The following is a 10,304-nucleotide window of genomic DNA, read 5'->3' as shown; positions in this document are numbered from 1 at the left end:
CCAAGCCAGATCTAAATGTTCACCTAAATGAGCCAACTCGTTTGCAAACTGAATTATCGTCAGCTGCTGATTTGAGACCATGTCTGTGCTCTCATGGGGGTTGTGTGTTTCAGGACTGTGTCATCGGAGGAGGCTGTTCCTGCATCAGGTCTTACTGAGTGTGTCTGTCCAAGGCAGAGGGATTTATGACGGTTGATCTCGGGGGAGTCACTATCGCCCAGGGCCAGGCCTGCAGTAACCACTGTTCCACTGGGGCAAAACTCTGAATGGACCTTAATGAGCAGCAGGTCTCTAGTGTGTACACACACACACACACACACACTCAATTTGCTAACACATGACGAGTGGGATATGGGAGTGATATCTGTCATTTAATTCTTTGCTTCTGGAACAGAAAAAAGGGGTAAACATGACTGATAAATTTTGAAAAAAAATGAAGAGGATCAGAAATGCTGTAAGAGTGTAACTGGAAGATAAAGTCAAGCAGGCTGAGGAAAATGGTGAAATGTGACACACAAATTAAAAAAAAAAACTGAGAGAAGAGACAGGCATGAAAGGAAATGTTTAGAAAATGAACATGACAGCCGAAAAGCAAAATGGATTATCATTAGGGACTGAAGCAGTATTTTGGCTTGTCAAGGACCAGCCATCATAAACTGAAGGGAGAAGGGTCTTTGAGAGAACCACTGTGAATTTAGATTTGTCTGAATTTAGGTCACCCCTCCCCCCGTCCCATTTATATCCCTCCATCCGAAATGCAAGCAAACACTGTGCATGTCAGAGATGCCCTCAGCAAAAAAGTACATGAGATAGATATGTGGTGTTAGTGAAAGAGCTGAAATAGGAATTTACATAATGTTTATTTGTAGCCATCTTACAGCATGTTTTGATGCAAGCCTGTCAGAAATAATGTATATGTGACACTGTTCAATTAAAATGTTTTAGAGTGGCACAGAAAAACTTCAATTTGCACCCTTCAAGCAGATTAAATCAGTATATACAGGGTGGTTGTGGTTACTCAAATTACCACTCTTTACAACCATGGTGAGCAGAAAAGCATTTCAAAACAAATCACGAACAGTGGTTATTTGGGTTACCATTAACCTTCCTGTCAGCTCAACCCAGTCTGGCCATCCTCATCTGATCTCTCTCATCAACAAGGAGTTTCTGTCAGAACTGCCACTGACCAGATGGGTTTAAAAAAAAACATTATCCACACCACTATGTGTAAACTCTAGAGACTGTTCTGTGTGAAAATCCCAGGAGATCAGCAGTTTCTGAAATATGCAAACCAGCCTGGCACCATGCCATGGTCACAGTCACTAAGACGACATTTTCACTCATTCTGATGTTTGATGTGAAGTCTAACTTGAAGCTCTTGACATGTATCTGCATAATTTTAATTTTTTTTTGACCAACAGCAATTTCTCTCAAAACCATATATGGCAAAATTGTTGGCACAACAAAACCCATGGTCTGGATAGAAAACCACATGTGCAAACACAGTAGATGATTTATCTCCATGGGAATTAATTGGAGAATGCTAATCTAACACAAGCTTTAGAGTGTCCCCATATGTTTATGCACAATAGAGCACTCAGTGCTGTGGTGTTTTATATTCAATTTAACTTTCAGGATTTTTCAGTTTTCAGGAAGATGGCAGTAATTCTAGAGATGACTCTATGCCACATCCGACAAATGTCCATGAGTGTGGAGTTTGAAAGTTTTTCCATGCAGCTAAGAGGGGTTTCTTTAAGACCGAGCCGGGCTCTGGACACCCGGATGAGTGCTTTGTTTGTGTGTTCTGGTATGAAGCTTCCCTCGCCACTGATAACATTCACTAGGAAATTGGCCAATGCTACAAAGCCAGCTCTGTGAAAATCCAAGTTCATTTCTGTTCTACCACCACATGAGTCCTGGCTTCAAACCAGAGAGAGAGAGAGAGAGAAAGAGATAAAGAGAGAGATTGAGAGAGAGAGAGAGAGAGAGAGAGAGAGAGAGAGAGCTAAAGAGATAAAGAGAGAGAGAGAGAGAGAGAGAGAGAGAGAGAGAGATGAGGCACAAAGTCAAAAAGAGGAAATAACAGAGGGAAAAAAATGCAGGCATGGCTTTTTATATTACATAACTTCAGCTCATATGTCAAGCCTTTTGTGACTTAGGAGTTTAGAAGTTCAAAAGCTAGTCTTAGTAAGTATGAATACAAAATATTCCAAAGGTTTAAATAAAAAAAAAATCTCATTGGCTCAAAAACTACAATCCATGATAAGACTTTCCAGTAAAAGTAGATCAAGTATTTGTGAGTTTCACCACACATGAATGCACACACAGGTGGATGATCATAAGGGAAATTCTTCATAAATCATTTCCTCTTTTGCAATGTTTATCGTTATACAACAGCGCGTTCTGCCCTAGTGTTCATTTGGCGCCACCTGCTGGACAAATGACGCAAAAATAACAGTCGATCCTGGATCAAACCATTCAATATCTTGAAAACTTTCATTCTGTTCCACATCTTAAAATGAACTGGACAATCACCGCCTTGGTTGGGTTAAAGCCAGACTACATCTGTGAAACGGCACAAAAGGAGAGGTCACAAGATTGTAAGTCATTTTATATAATCCGTTAAACTGACTGGGTGAATTCAGTTTAATTCAGGCTAGTTGCATTTATTTTTCTGACCCGATAAGTGAAAGTCAAACCTGATGTTGCTGAGTTCCTACAATCGAAATGCTTGGTAGAATTAACATGACTTAATTAGTGTGACATCATATAAGGGTTTGTGGTCAGCTTCAAACAGGAAGACGTTCTTGAGGTAGAAAAAATTACATGCTTTTTAAGGTTATAAAATTTGTCATGATTCACACATGATGATGATGATGATGATGAAGATGTGTTTGTGTGTGTGTGTGTGTGTGTGTGTGTGTGAAGCATATATCTATAAAATGTGCTACTGCAACAGAAAGAGCATATATTTAGTTAAAAATATGTATATATATATATATATATATATATATATATATATATATATATATATATATAACCACGCCCACTTCTATACCATTAGGTTGTTCGAATAAGATCGAAATGTAATAAATTATTTTTAAATGTAATAAACATAATGAGGGTTTTATGAGTAAAATTTGTGATTTTTCACGACATATGATTAGACTTACCCAGCTCACTAAATACATTCCCCGAAAATGCACTAAATAAATAAATAGTCTATCGGCTCAGTCTTGTATGGCGATCGTCGGTATGCATCTACCCTTACACTATAGCTACATTTATTAATTTATTCTTGTTCAAACGTTTCAGATTCGCAATCACAGGGGCATATACACAATCTATTCTATTTGCGTTTCCCCCATTTTTTAAAAGAAGAAAAGAAATGGTTTAAGACATTATAAAGGGGTGCAGTGGGTGCATTTGCACAGCCTTGTATTACATTTTTACCAAAAAAAAAATATATTATTTGTTTATTTCAAATAAATGTTTCCTGTCGGTCACAGTCATCCATCAGCTGCACTGTAATAATAATGTAAGTTCCAAACATTGTATTGTATATACACAGAATAAACAGATGCACTTAATGCGTTTAATAAAAGATATAAACATCACCAAATTGCCCTTTTGGGTCACTGTTAATGCATCATCTTACTATTCTTCTTGTAGGTCTAACCCAAACTGGGAGCTGTGTCTTTATTTATTTATTTATTTTTACCTGTGTCTGAATGATTTGAGTAAAGAAAGGGTATTTTCTGTTGATGCACACACTAATCCAGCAGATGGCGCGAGATCACTACCTATAGACATTACAAATATTGCAAAAGAACAGAGTTCTTTATTATTATTATTATTATTATTATTATTATTATTATTATTATTAACCTTAGTTCATTTATATCCCGCTTGTCCACATTTCGCCCTATAGTGAGATTGGGACAAGAGTAAAGACAGTGTGATTTAGTTAATTTATTATTAGTATTCTATGTTGTTTTGGTTTTTATATTTAGATAATCCAAAAATGTGTTATATATCGATGTTCTTTAAAAGTATAGTTTTGATAATATAAGCTCCCCGTGCTGGTTACTATAAAATTCAATACTGCAGGCAGTGACTATAAACACAGTGGAAGTGCAGAAGAAATAGACACAGGGGATACTTCCCCTGAATTCAAAGAAATACTTGTAAAATATGAATTATTTAATCATCATTAAATGTCAACAACAACAACAACAACAACAACAATGTTGCTATTCATAATACATATTACTATTAATTAAATATATGTATTACACATTGTAATTACTATATTTATTATATATCACAGCTGTACCACTCCATTTAAAGCACTCTGAATGTAATATACTGTAATTTAAATGACACCGGTCTACCAAATTTCTGCCTAAGGCACAATATTTGGATATTATGATGGTAATTGTGTTGTGTGTTGTCTTGTCTGTGATGCGTGTGTTGTAAACTGTGTTGAATGTATCGTGTTGTGAGCAAACTAATAAAAATTCCTAATTCATTCATCATTAAAAAATGTCTATGGTGAATAAAGCGATTCTGAATCTGATTCTGTTGTTATGAAGGAGGAGGTGTTTCGGAGAAGAATGGACTCGCTGAATTGGTCCAATCTCCTCCACTGAGACTTTAATTATACCTAGAAACAGAGAAATTGGACTTTTGATTTGCATTACTTAAAATATACCCCATATTAAATACTATTCAATATCAAATATATTAAAATTTAAATATTATTTTATAATATAGGCGACTGAGTTATAATAAAGGAGGAATTAAGTCAAGTATAAAGTATTAATATATGTATACATAGCCTAAATACATATACAGAAAGTAAACATTTAAACATCATAGCAACAATATATGAACTGAATTTATGAACGTATTATTATTATTATTATTATTATTATTATTATTATTATTATTATATAAGACTAAATATCTCCCGTTAAAGCCCGTTAAACATGGCTGATCTCTCTCTATCTGTCCAGATTCCCACATACTCCTTTTGCAGTGCGTATATACGGTGCGTTTTTCGACGTGTACCGATCGTTTCCATAGCGAATCTATTTTTGCTGTGCTGCACGCGCTGAATTAAAGTGATAGCGCTTAGTTCGTGGTCAAAATGAAGACGGATTGACAAGAAAATCTTGTAATTTCACCATAAATGCATATAATTAAAGTATACCACTCTCTTTCACAGTCATCTTATTACTTTCAGCCTGGAGGAAAGCAAATAAAACCAAAACATTTCCCAGGAGTTGCAAAAATAACCAATGCGGTCAGAATTATATCTAAAGTATATTTTTAATGTGAAATATATTTACGCAAATGATGTCATACAAAGAATGCTTATATCTGTATTACATATACTCTGCACTATCATTTGTGATTATTACTTAGGGTCAGTGTCTCCTCAACTTGTTCAGCAACAGCAAAACTCGAGACGCGAAAAGAAGATAGAAAAGAAGAAGAGAAAGAAGACAAAGGAGAATCAAATCCGTCCGAACTTCTTCTTCCCAGACCGGCCGACCGGCGGGAGGACCAGATTGTAGCCGCGCTAGGCAAAGGCAAGCTGATATCCAACGCCTAGCAAATGCACACAGACTTTTACACACAAATGAAGAACAGTTTGAAGACACTGAACAAATTGAAGCAAATATGTTAAGGTTGAATGCTAATCTGGAGGGGATGAGAAAAGAGGCAAGTAAGAAACATTATAAAGTTGATAGGCGCATGAGAGCACACAGAAGGGCGATTTACCGCCACTATGGAGCACTGGAGGCAGAACAAATCTTCCTTGCTGCTCAATCAAATTCTCCTGTAGATAATACAGGTAAATCTATCCATGAAGAGATAGAAGAATCATGTGTTAAATTACTTGGCCTTGAAATCTCAACCCTGAAGGATCGCTCGGACCCATTTAATCCTCATCTCAGTGAGAGAACAGGATGTCTCTAAAAAAGGGTCATGTAAAGTTCATGTATCCGGTGTGTGTGGTAAAGCTTCACCCTTAGTGCACTATGGAAAGAAAGTGCCACCGCTCTAGCTAAGAAGTGCACAAGCACAAATGTATTTACTCTGCTACTATTCCGCCTTATGAAGCGTGCACTTTACTATGTTTTATGATGTGCACTCTAATATGATGTGTATTCAAAAGGTTACCTGCCAGTGTACTTTACTTTGTTTATAAGATACACTCACCATATGAGTATATATACTGCCTGTCTGTTCATTGTAATTTGGCCACATCTCGGGTGAAGATATCTTCGTTGTTGATTTCTTGTTCCAGAACATCCGTAGTGATTGTTAACTATTATCTTTTACCTAGAAGCATCACTGTATGCTACTTTTCTTTTATTCCTTATTTGATACAAAGATAATTGTAAGACTCCAGTTTATTCAATAAAACGAAGCCCATATCTTGGGTGATTCGAGAACTTTAATCTTCTGTATCAAGACTTGTTTATCAGAGAATACATAAGCCTGACTAAAGGAAAAGGACTTCAACTCGAGCCCAGAGGCACGACTCCCAACCGGGAACACCTCAGCAAGGTAAGACTATTCATTATTCCTTGAATAGTTAAACAGGGAAACTTGTAGGAAGTTAGGGAATTTTCTGGGAAATTCCCACGGGAATGAACACAGCTTGTTATATATATATATATATATATATATATATATATATATATATATATATATATATATATATATATATATATATATATTGTGTGTGTGTGTGTGTGTGTGTGTGGGAGGGGACACACGCACTCGCATCTCAGAAAACGGAAAGTCGTGTAGGACCAGCAGGATTTCTTGTATTAAGATTCAAATGCAAAAGAAAAGACATGGGATGCAGGTTCCTCGGCTGTTTGTGTAGATGGTTTTCATTTAAAATATTTGTGATTCTACTTTTTCGCCTAAGAGAAGTACCATGTTTAAATGTTTTGCCACTTGCTTGAGCAGTAATCTGTAAATCTATATAGAAGTGATGAATGGAATATTACGTTGTTTATAGTAGTTGTGTTTAAACATGAATACGTCTATGAAAGATTGTATTACTGGACTATTACATTCAAAGTCCTGTCAGCTCCACCTTCGTGTCCTTTTCTGAATGTGTTCGGTACGCGGATCAGTAGCTCACTGCAAACGCGTCTTATATCAAAGCACAATGGTGCGTGCTGTTTCCGCACCGCGTACGTACTTCAAACGGAGTGTGTGTGACCCAGCCATCTCTCTCGCTCTCTCTCTGTGCGGATGCGGTGGAGGAGTGAGCGTGGCGTGTTGAGCCCTTGCCATGTTTTCGGCATTTAATGCAAGTTTTATCCGTGCAAACATCTTGGATTCATAACGTTAATAACGTTTGTTGTGTGAGGGTGTGTGTGAGCGAGCAACTCCGTGTGTGTTGCGGTGGAGCACGGCGGCTCCGAGTGGGCGGCTGTATGAGAGTTTGACTCGCTGGTAGGGTGTGTGTGACACGGTGTGTGACTTATCCGTGTAAACATCTCGGATTAATTACGTGTGTGGTTTGTCGCGAGTGCGCGGCCGTGAGAGTTTGACTCACTGAAAATCACACTGTTAATAATGCCAGACTGAATGTAATAATTTTTTTTTTTTTTTTTTTTTACCTGGGTCCGCTTGATTTTCCTAAGTATTTGATTTGCGCAAGGAAAGGGTATTTTATGGTGATACACACACTTAACCAGCAGATGGCGCGAGATCACAGCCTATAGACATTACCAATATTGCAAAAGAGAAATGAGTTCACACAGATACAGCAGCCTTGTGTGCGAGGAATAATAAATCAAACAAGCAAGTACACAAAAAGGGATCGAACATCAAGATAAAATTACGAACATGATTAATAATACTAAAAAAATTTTAAATAGTTATTGTCATTATTATTAGTAGTAGTAGTAGTTCTTGTTGTTGTTGTTGATATTAATTATCTGAAAAATCTCGATAGTAGAGCTGTGCTTTACCTTACTTTCCATTACAACAAAGGAACACAAACCTCCACGGGCTCTGGCGAAAATGTTCTCGAGCATCCTCCAGACACCAGACATACAGCTGAGCATTGCCAAACACACACCGGAGCCTGCAGAGTCTGAAATTACAGACATATTATCGATTATTGGGGAATTCCCTGTCCATCCACCATGCATGATGTTACCTGAAATCGAAAAAAAAAGGGTTGCAGACAAACACACGATGATGATGGCATTTCTCTGTCCACACTTCAAAATTACAAAATTAACCAAGATAAGAGATGGGTTCTCACAAAGTGTAGTAATGTGTACCTCTGTAACCTTTAAAGGTGAAATCCTCAAAACAGAGTTTTGTCAGAGAGGGTTGCAGATATAGAACCTCTTTCAACACACCAAAGCACTGAAGAACAATTTTTAAGAGTTACCCATATCGAGGCAGTTCACTCGTGGTCTAAACCAAACATTACATATTATCCATCCTCTTACCGCCTCGAATGCGTTGTGTCTGTCTGGGTCTATTCATCTTCAACAGTCGACAAAGCTGCTTGTTAAATGTTGACAATAGTTGTATTTTGTTTTTCCCTGAAAAAAATTGTGTGCTCAATGATAGCCGCAAAGGAGTGTGCAGTTTCTGCTTTGAACAATGAACGCACCGTGCTTGTGCTCTCGCGCCTTCCTTTATGTACACAGCCAATCAAAACCGACCTCAGAAATTTATTCTCTCTTCCAATCACTGATTAATACATGATGCCAGTAAAACCACAATATCCTCCCGACCCTCTCTCTCTCTCTCTCTCCAAAGAGCTTCTCCAGCATCTCCATGATCAGCATTTATTTGAACCGCCTGAGAGTTTAGATTTGAGTTAGATGAGTTGCGGAAGAGTTTAGATTTGAGTTAGATGAGTTGCGGAAGAGTTTAGAGTTGAGTCAAGTGAGTTGAGTAAGAGTTTATATTTGAGTTAGAGGGTATTTCATAAGCCTGGGGAAAAAATGAAGACAGTGTCGTGTACTAGATAAATGTTTTAATGTTTTTGAATGTTGTTTTGTTGTTTATATTTTGTCAATGCAAAAATGTGTTATGTGTTCCTTAAGAAAACGTACCATCCACACAAACAGCCGAGGAACCTGCCTCCCATGTCTTTTCTTTTGCATTTAAAACGTTATACAAGAAATCCTGCGGGTCCTACACAATTTTCTCTGAAAGCCAGCCTGTACGTGATTGCCGCTTTCTACTGAGAACCGAGTGACTCCCACCCCGCATCCCCCCTCCCTCACCCACACACAATATAACAAGCTGTGTAGTGTATTTCACATAATATATATATATAGGCTACTTTAGATATAATTCTGACCGCACTGGTTATTTTTGCAACTCCTGGTAAGTGTTTTGGTTTTATTTGCTTTCCTCCAGGCTGAAAGTAATAGGATGACTGTGAAAAACAGTAGTATACTTTAATTATATGCATTTATTCTGAAATTACAAAATTTTCGTGTCAATCCGTGTTTATCTTGACCACGAACTAAGCGCTATCACTTTAATTCAGCGTGCAGCACAGCAAAAATAGACTCGCTATGGAAACGATTGGTCCGCTGCTGCACATCACCCCTCCTTAACACACTCCTGCACCTCACCCCTCCTTAGCGCACTGCTGCACCTCACCCCTCCTTAACGCACTGCTGCACCGCACCGCTCCTGTAACGCACAGCAACCGTGTGCAAAGTGAACGCTCTAACCTGTTAACGTGGGCACGCGAAAAACGCACAGTATACAATCCTTACTTCTGGCGGTGGTTTACTTGATCTGCGGGTTACTGCAGTAACTCCTCCCAGTAGCATTTCTCCTCCTTATTTGAATAGAATTTACGAAACTGAATGGGAGGGGAGGAAAAAATGAAACCTAAAACTAGGTTTTAAAAATGAGTGCACTGCAGGGTTTTACTGCCTTTCTCTAGTGCAGGGGTTCCCAAGCTTTTCCAGGGCAAATTAACATTTGACCGAGGCCCCCCTTTTGCAAGATGTCTTTAAAACACATTAAAAATACAGACTTCTGAATATACCCCCCCCCCCTTTTTTTTATTAATAATTACATCTTACATCTTACATTACATTAGGAATTGATTGTGTGTGTGTGTGAGTGGTTGTCTGAGAGTGAGAATTTATTTTTCACACCAAAATTGTTGTTGGCCCTCCGGGCGCCCCCTGGCGGCCCCCACTTTGAAAACCACTGCTCTGTTGGACAGTGCACTGCCAACATCTCCCAGTCACTATCTGGAAAACAAAGACGAAGCT

The sequence above is a fragment of the Ictalurus furcatus genome, chromosome 15 (assembly GCF_023375685.1).
Source record: "Ictalurus furcatus strain D&B chromosome 15, Billie_1.0, whole genome shotgun sequence".
NCBI classification, from domain to species: domain Eukaryota; kingdom Metazoa; phylum Chordata; class Actinopteri; order Siluriformes; family Ictaluridae; genus Ictalurus; species Ictalurus furcatus.
This window is presented reverse-complemented; position numbering follows the sequence as displayed.